Raw genomic sequence first — 9963 nt, forward strand, 5'->3', positions numbered from 1 at the left:
CAAAATTTTTTGGTAATTTTGATTATAAAATATTTTTTTTGTAATTTTGATCAAAAAAAATTATTTCTTTGCGACAAAAAATAAGCATTTCTGGTAATTTTGACCAAGAAAAAAGGTTTGTTTATTCAGCAATCTTTGAAAAAAACAAGATTTTTTGGCAATTTTGATAAAAAAGATCGAGTTATTTTGATATACATAGTTTTGACACCGAACAGATTTTTCTTGGCAATTTTGATATCAAAGTGGATTTTTTTGCAATTTTACCAAAAAAAAAAACAAGTTTTTCTGGGAAGTAGGAAGTGTGAAAAAAGCAGGAATAATAGAATTTTGAGAAAGATAGACTCGGAACATTGGCTATATTTTTTAAAAATTGTTTGAATTTAAAAAAAATTAAAACTTTTGAAATTTGTTGATGCCTTAACCATCTTTAAGGGAACCATAGCGGGGAGGGGGGTTGAAAGGGTCAGGTGTCAGGTTATAGGGAAATGAGAGTTGATCGATGTGTCACTTCACTTGAATATTTTTTTTGTCGTATGATGTAAAAGTAAGAACTCCTGAACCTCCCTTCCCACAATCGTTTAAATCTTGATTTTTTTGGACTTTTTTTTTCAAAATTCATCTAAGAAAATAGTCATTGTTGAAATGGAAGATGCACAAAAAATGCCATTGGGTCATTCCATGCCAAATCGGCGGATTTTCGCACGAGAGGGGTCTTCAATTAAAAAAAATATAAGATCATGTGTAGAGGTCATTAAACGATGACAATAAATTACGCAACCCGGACACTTTTTCTAGAAAAACTTTTTTTTTCAATTTTTTTTGGCAGAGCTATGGTGTTTCAAAGTTCTCCAAAATGGCCAAAAATGTAAAATTTTAGTTGCAAATTGCTCCGGTTGTACGGGGTATGGAATTTTGAACTTTTTTTCAAATTGTAGTTACTTTGAGAGGGTAATCGACGAATGATGTCAAAATCAGTGATTAAAAAACTTATAATTCAAATATAGTAACCATGATCTTCACGAGTAAAAGTTTTGAAAAAATTCTCAGTTTTATTAGATCATTTTTATGTATTAGAATAACATATCAAAAAGTTGGACTGGTTTTTTTTTCATTTTCGAGAAAAAAAATCAAAAGTTATTTACTTGTTGCAAAAATACCATCAGAAATCTAAAAAATGAACATTTTTGCTTTTTTGAGATATTTTACCAATGTGTCGACGAACATGTGTAAAAAATCCCCCTCCCCTCCAATTTGTCAACGAATTGACGAGAAATGCAATTTTTCGTGCTATAATTTTAAGAGTGAAACATATTGAAAAAATTTCGTCGCCGTTTTAAACAAAAGCAGGAACCTAAAAATTAATATTTTTGTACTTTCTCTTTCCCCTTATTTGCATTTGGCTTATTTCTTAATTTGAAAAAAAAAATCAAAATTGATCAAATTGACATAAAAGACTAAAATTTGGTTTTTAGTCTACTTTTGATCTACCGAGTCGATTGGTGCTGTTTCGAACCGTTTTGAATCAGGTCCCCCAATTTTTCTCAAATTATTTCAACACGATCCTTTCGATGGTCTGCCGAAATTTCCATCCTAAGCCTTCGAGGAGGGAGGGGGGAGAGGAGAGGGGAAAAGTAATCATTTTCGCACATCTACATACGATTTCTTGCGGAACCACCAAACTTTGAAGATTCATAACTTGAGACTGCTTGAATGGAGCTAGTCTTGCTTAATTCTAATTTTTTTCATCAATTTTTCCATTACGAAAGAATGGTTTGAACTTACTTATATTATTATTGTAAGAATGAATCAAACGTAAAATTGACTATCTTTCGCCATGCTCGTTTAATCTATCGCACCCTGAGTAAATTAAAATCAAAAACAACGACGAAATTCTTTCTCGTAGAAAAATAATCATAAAGTAGATTTCGCACTCTAAAACATGTTTTTGTTTACACGACCGGCTACACCTAAAATACGTACTACGTAACTCGCGTCGAAAAATATTCAACGTCGATTACTTACGTACGCAGCCGCCAGCTATAAACCCTTTAATTATAATTGAGTCAATTATGCAAAAGATATGATGGAAACTTCACTAATTTATTTTAAACCCTTAAAACAAATAAAGTTGCCTTAACAAGGTTACCGTCGCATCGCAGTAGCGGCGTTTAATCCAGTGTCTTTACTCTCGCGATTTCACGTGGCGAGAGAAATTTTACACGAGTGAAAATTTTTTCGTACTCGGGTTTTTCTTTTTCAAGAAAATATATCGGCTAGGTGGATCAACGCTACAATTTCCATAACAATACGAAAACATTATCTGTGTGTTATACGGGTATAAAGCTCGTCGTGGTGAGAACTAGAGAGACAACAACGACAAGGACGATATACCCATGCAAAACTTTAAATGACCCGTATAAAAAAAAAGCCTGCTACAACAAAACGACGCGTAACTCGAGAAGTAGTAGGTACTTTTGGGACTGTTTAACACGTTTTCCACTATCAAGGTTACGCACCGCTCAGGTACATGGGGCCTTCGTATAAAATAAATTCCAACCACGAAATCGTGTTATTTTTGTTTATTTTTTACTTTTTCTTTCTCTCACTGCTATAGCTCCAATACTATAAAACCATAAGTACATACGACAATTCGTAACTATCAGCTGCACTACCTACGATGTGAGTATATGGCTACACGCCACATCAGAATGACAAATGAATCAATAAGTCGAAAATAAACATCGTATACGACTATACGTCGTATATGGTATAGGTAGCTACATAAATTGACTGCGAAACAGACGTGGGCAAAAATGCTATGAAAATTCACCCGTACTGTAAAAGGTCGGAGAAAATGCACGCGGAGGGTAATTTTTTTCTATTGTTTGGTCTAGCTGCGTAGCATAAATGCGGTATATGTTTGCAGTAACGATCCACGCTAAATTTTACGGGTCATTGGGTTATTATGAGCAACCACGTCGTCGTAGTCGTCGTCGTAAGGAATACTATAAAATACATTGTGATGCACAGCTTATATTCTCTAGCGTAAGATGTACGCTGTCAGTGGTTCTCAGTTATTTATGCTTGATGGTATGGGTACCTGTCTTCACCAACACAGACCCGCCCTCGCCCTTCTTATACGTCTATCGTCAGTGTCTGGCTTTTTATGCCTCGATTATGTACGAGAATATGTTCTGTTCGACTGTCGTTTCGGCTTGGTATAATTATTTCACGAACGTGTGTCTGAAATGTACTCGTATTTTCAGGCTGTTCTTCGGCGTCAAAATTGCATATTTAATCGAGTCAGTTGTGGTCAAAATAAAGCCTAAGGAAGAGAAAATGTCTAATGCGAAATTAATTCTTGATTATTTAACCAGTACTGCTCCGACCAAACAATAGAATTTTCGGGTGCAATTTAACGAAGTGCGTAGTTCAAAATTTTTTGTTGTGCCAGATCGAAGAATACGAATACATTTTCGAAGTGTGAAAAACCTCTTGAAAGTTGTGGTTGTTTGCATAAGAAAAAAAACAAGAAAAATTAGATAGCTTAATAATTTTTTAATCGACGAGCTTATCAGAAAAATCATCAAATTTGAGGTTTTTTTGCTCTAAAAAAGTCAAAAAAGCAGTTTATCAATTTTTGGAGGTCTCTTATTTTCAAAAACTTTGCCAACGAAATGTACCCTAACCGGCTCAAAAAAATTTTAACCGAACAAAGAGGAATCGAAAGAGGATCCCATAATGCACCACCAGCAGAAATTTCCAGAGCTGAAATTGATTTTTCGATTTTTGGCGAATTTTCAAAAATTAGAATTTGGCTAATTTCTTATGAAAAAAATCAAAATACGATCCAATTGACATAAAAGGCTGAAATGTGGTTTTCACTCAATTTTCAACCTCCTGAGACGAGTCGACTAGTGATGATTTCGAATAAACACTGTCCGGAGGGTGAAAATGAAATTCAAGCACCTATTTCCACCTATTCGGGTACATATTTTCAAAACTTTCTTATGCAGGTGCTGAATTTCATTTTCACCCTGAGCATTACAGCATTTTTTTTCGAGAACTAGAGGTACCAAAAATCCACTGAAGGCTTCAAAACGGTTCGAAACAGCACCGATCGACTCAGGAGATCAAAAGTAGAGTAAAAGCCAAATTTAATGGAGAAAATCGTTTGGACAGCTAAAAATCAAATTATGACTTATTTTCGACCTGTTCAAGAAGTCTATTCGCATTTGAACCAATTTGCGGATTATCGACTGTGTTTTACTGACAAGAATGTTTTATAAGGCAAAAAATTTTAAAAATCGAAGAAAAATATTAGAAATTTTTAGAAGTGTTCGTGTCCTGTTCAAAATTGACCCCCCTCCCCTCACCATCCGAATTTCACGATTTACATGAGTATTCTGGAACCTCCAACACGATGTAAATTTCTTCTGAAGGTGTGGAAATTAATTTGGGTGCTTGGGCAGCTGAAAATCGAGTTGTGGAATATTCTCGACCTGTTTAACGAGCTCATCTTATTTGCGTGGGTGGATTTCTAGGCAGATCCTTCGAGTGTGTTTTATTGACCGTATTTGTACATTTACTCGATAAAAAATGCGAATAAGTAATCACGCAGTTCTTATAAAAAATGAAAGAAATATTGAAAAAAAGCTCAAATTTTCTGCTCGGAAATATAGATTTTGCAATTTCAAAAGGAGAGGGAGAACCCCCTGGAAGGCATAGAGCATCCTTGGGGCAAGTTGAAGCGCCCAGTTCGGGCGTTAGAGCAGCTCCCATTTTTCTCCTTTTACATATTAAAAAGACCTTTGCTAGGGTTGGCAAAACGAAAACTCTACCTATGTAGCCGAACTCAACAAAAATTATGTTAAAGGATAGAGCATTGATAGAGTTAATTTAGAACACTCAGTCTGTATATTACAGCGCTTATCTTTCCCCGCCTTACACTATTTATGTATTAAAAAAAAAAACATTTAATTGTTAGGTTTATGTTGAAACAGCAGGCAAATTGACGATTTGGGAGGCTAGACAGGCAGGTCAACGACCTTAAGAATCCAGATAGATGGGTCAATGACCTTGAGATGTCAGACGAACAAACAGACGGTCTTGTCAAGCCATACTGACGGGTCAATGATCCTAAGAGACCAGATCTGAAGACAGACAGACAACCCAGGAAAGTCAGGCAGATGGGTCAATGACCTTGAGAAGCTAGAGAGGCAGACAGATTACCATGGGAGACTAGACAGATAAGTCTGCAATGATCTTGAGAGTCCAGAATCTAGACACATGGGTGAATGTCCTTAAGAGAGCTAGCAGACAGGCGATCTTGTGAAGTCAGACCGACTGGTTATGGGGGTTTCAGAGAGTTATTTCCGAAAATCGCGATCCCATTTTGTAAAGGGTTCAATAGATGAGAATGGTAGTGATGGTTTAGATGATAATTAATCAGAAGGGTGGTTAAGGTCAGAATATATTCACAAAGAATAGACGTATCGTCCCTTATGGTTTTCCTGGATAGCCTACGGAATTCTCGTTGATTTAACTTTACATTAAAAACTAGTCTTACCTATTTGAACTACCAAATATAGGTTCGACAATATTCACAACGGATATATTAGTTAGAGTACCTATTTACCTGAAATAATAACTGGAGAACTACTATATCTACACTTGTATATTTGCAGTAAATTTACAAACATACACCTTATAACAACACTCAAATTAGTTGGATGAAGTAAAACTAACTGTATCCTAAATTAATAGAGACGATACACATACCACAACAATGATGATAAGGAATCTGTATTTGTGAGAAACCTCTTCGAATAACATATATCACAACAATTTAAGGGCTTGACGTAAAAAACATATGTCGCAACAATTAATAGAATCACATATCACAACATGACACACACAAAGGGCTCAAGTATTGATCAGGTACCCAAGATTACCATCTCTGGTCACCTATAGTGCAAGGACATACATAAGTAGAGCTCGGATTTTTATGCGCTTAAAAAACCATTTTATGCGCATAAAATATGCATTTATTTTGATCAAATTATGACAAAATATGCTCTTATCCATCAAAATATGCATTTTTATGCAACATCAATATGGGTATCTACAGAAAGGATTTTTCATTTTAAAGATGAAGGGAAGGCTAAAAAATTAAGAAATTCAAAAAAAGAGGTTAAAGTCTTCAATTGTACTTTGAATAATCAATTCTAGGGTAACATACTACAAATTGCCTCAACGTGGTGAAAAAATTTTTAAAATCGTTTTTAAAATTTTTTTCAAGTTCTTACATTTTTAATAAAAAGTAAGTACTACCAAAAAAGGATTTTTTGGCCAAAATTTCCAAAATATGACTGAAAAATGGAGAAAATGGCCAAAATATGACGAATATGCGCTTAAAATGTCTAAAATATGCATTTATATGCATTTATGTCCAAAATATGCAAAATATGCACAAACAAGTTGGGCTCATTTTACTCAGACTTGTATGATTCAAAAAAATCCATAGGATATGCGCGATCTTCTGCGATGAATAAAAATATGACAAATCATAAAAATCCGAGCTCTATACATAAGCATAACAGACCAAATTCTACTTTGTATTTCTTCGCCGCAGCTACTTATACAGTGACGAGAGAAAGTTCCAGTTTTGAGTTTGGTGCATTAAGCCTCGAACTGTTCCAGTCACTTTGGGGTTTGCCTTAAATGGGAGTTAACATATAGACCAAGGAGGAGAATAATACAGTCACGATCATAGTATCATGTACTGGCATGGATGCTACCTCACAATTTGAATTGAAGATGGAAACCTCGAATGGATTTTTCAAGCTTTTCCAGTCACTTTGGGGTTTGGCTTAAATGGGAGTTAACACATAGTCCGAGGAGGAGAATAATACAGTCACGATCGTAGTATCACGTACTGGCATGGATGCTACCTCGCAATTTGAATTAAAGATGGAAACCTAGAATGGATTTTTCAAGCTTTTCCAGTCACTTTGGGGTTTGGCTTAAATGGGAGTTAACACATAGACCAAGGAGGAGAATAATACAGTCACGATCATAGTATCACGTACTGGCATGGATGCTACCTCACAATTTGAATTGAAGATGGAAACCTCGAATGGATTTTTTCAAGCTTTCGATCAATTTCTATAAAATTTGAAATCAGATTTTAAAAATCACGGTGTATTTTTGGCGCCAAAATTTGAACACCCCTAATTAATTTTTATCCCTGTAGAAATTATTTGAAAATTATGTGTTGAGGAAATCTAAATCTTATAAAAGGCTTCAGATTGGCTGAAAATAGTGAAACTAGATTTTGAGACGTCGATATTTAGAAGAGAAGTCATCTGTAGTAATAATTTTCAAATTTTCAAAAATTCATCAAAGATCGAAAATCAATTCGGGTATAGTTGAAATTTTAGTCATGTTACAAAGGGACTTGGAATACACTTGTAGTTCCAAAAATTAAATTTCTCGTTGAGATCGGAGCTAAATATCTCAACTTTCAAATTCCGGGACAGGTATTTCATTTCTCTGTTACAAAGTCATGAAAAGATCACGTGATCAGCCACGAAGCACGTGGCTAGTATTTTTTATTTTTACTAACTTTTTTGAAAGTTCCTTCTAATTAAAAACTTTAATTGAATTGAGTGTTTATTCTGCCGATGCTCAACTACAGGATATTTGATGGAAAAATCCTGTATCTATTCTAGAAAATGGTGCCATACGTAGCTGCATTCGAGAAAATCCTTAATTTAATTCAAAAATCTTTCATTATTCGTTGAATTTTTTTGTAATTTTATTTTAGAGGTGTAGGAAGATGGATAATAGATAATGGACTAAAAAACTCCTCAGTATCAGAAGGGTACGTTTTGAGGGAGAAGGGTGAAGGGGGTTGAGAAATGTTCCCAAATTTTTTGCATATTTTTTTTTGAAATGTTGGTTCTAGAGAATGCTGTGCTTCAGATCCTGTATAACATTTTAAATGATCCTACCAAAGTGTTGCAAAATTCCCTTAAATTTATCACCTTTCTTTTTTATTGCCTCTCGTATTTCATGTAAGTAATATTTGTTGCTCCCTCTTGCCCCTTCTCCTGATAAAGTTCTGTAAAAACTAGTTTAATAAGTAAGTACCCTGCAGTCCATTTCAACGAATCGATTGTGCAAACGGCCTCGCAACTGATGATGGAAAAAATTGCGCGTAAAAATTAATGAAAATTAGACGTGAATTGCGGCGCCCTATCTTATCCTTATCCTTCATCGAAAACAACAACGTCCATTTGTCCATCAAATCACTCATCGAAACGATGAAAGTTGCTTCGAAATTCGAACCTTAGGTATACTACTTAAACAACCACACCAAAATAAATACACCTCTGCGAACAGCTACTACATAGGTTTAGGTACAATTTCGCAGCGAGTCGAAAAATTAAAATTGATAAATTGAACGCGCGATGAACGTGCACGTAAAAGTTGTTGTCAAATGAAAAACACGTTAAGATGATGAAGCACACGCTGTATAGGCCAAGTTTTTCCCAAAAACAAAAACCTAACTCTTAGCAGCTATTAACGCCGATTAAATCATTATACCGGAGCGGTTTTTAAAGGTCATTACGTACGAACCGAAACACAACACCGAGCTTCCATCGTATTTTTTTCTTTCGCTATTTCGCGTATAACTTTTTATCGTCGATAAATTATGAATGTTGGAGGAATTTTTTTTTGCTCTCTTGTACGTCGCGTCGTCGGTCGTTTTGCTGTATTAGCGTAATTTTCGTCGGGTGATATTGCGGTAGTCTTTCGTTTTTGGAGGTGTTTTTTTCCCCCCTTTCATCTGAATAACTTTTCAGAGTCGTTACCTTTTTATATTGGGATAATTTTTTATGCAGATAAAATTGGAGGGGATTTTGTGAATTTATGAGATAATGAGTGATAAGTGTGATGACCCTTTCTTGTATTTTTTGTTGATTTTTTTCATTAGTTATTAATTGAAGAGCTCTATTCCAAAGTGGGTTAAGTCATTTTTTTCTCCAAAAAATGCGTTTAAAGTTTTGGATGCTGAAATTTGTTTTGTTTCCAAAGGTCGATGCACCTTTCCGTTCTTTGGACATACCTATAACAATTACTTGTAGAAAAATTTACTTTGAAAAATCGATGACTTTAACCCACTTTTGAAGTAAAAATCGCCGTAAAATGTGTCTTTTTTTTAAATGACTTAACCCACTTTGGAATAGAGCTCTTCAATTATTTATGATTTGAAAAATATTGGTTTCTGACATTTCATCGTAGAATTTTTCTATTAGCTTTTTTAAATTGTGTCTTGCGGTACATATTTTTCAATTTTTTTCATTTTCGAATGACCTCAGCTGGTCTAGCCCAAATGTATATTTCTTTTGAGAGGGGGGGGGGGCATGTGAAACGCCAGCAGATGAGTTATTTTTTATTCCACCATTTTTTGCGATTCCTGCCTCTGAAAATGAGCCGGATGATTTCTATTCGGATGATTCTTTTCACTTCGAAATTAATTACCGAATCGACGAAGCCGAGTTTTTGAGATTAAGAGAAAAATATACGATAGAGCGGAGAAAAGAGTAAAAATGAATATATTCATTCGACTTCGAACATCGACCAAAGCGAATTTTACATTCGAATGAATCTAGATATACGTATGGGCATTTTACGTAGGTAGGTAGTGTGCGGAATATGATGGCGGAAAAATAGCGATTTACATGCATAAAAATCGCGGGAAAAAAATCAGGTTACTTTTGAATGGTCAAACAAACCTTTTTACTGGTATCTTAACGCGATTAAAGGCTGTCGGCGGAGTAAAAAAAAATTCGTTGGCGTATTATGTATAGTATTGTATGTATATTTTATACGCCAAGTTTACCTACCCTCTATGCGAGTAAGTAAAGAGTTGGCAAAGCGCAAGTCTACTCGTCG

This window comes from Planococcus citri, chromosome 4, assembly GCF_950023065.1.
Source record: "Planococcus citri chromosome 4, ihPlaCitr1.1, whole genome shotgun sequence".
NCBI classification, from domain to species: Eukaryota; Metazoa; Arthropoda; class Insecta; order Hemiptera; family Pseudococcidae; genus Planococcus; species Planococcus citri.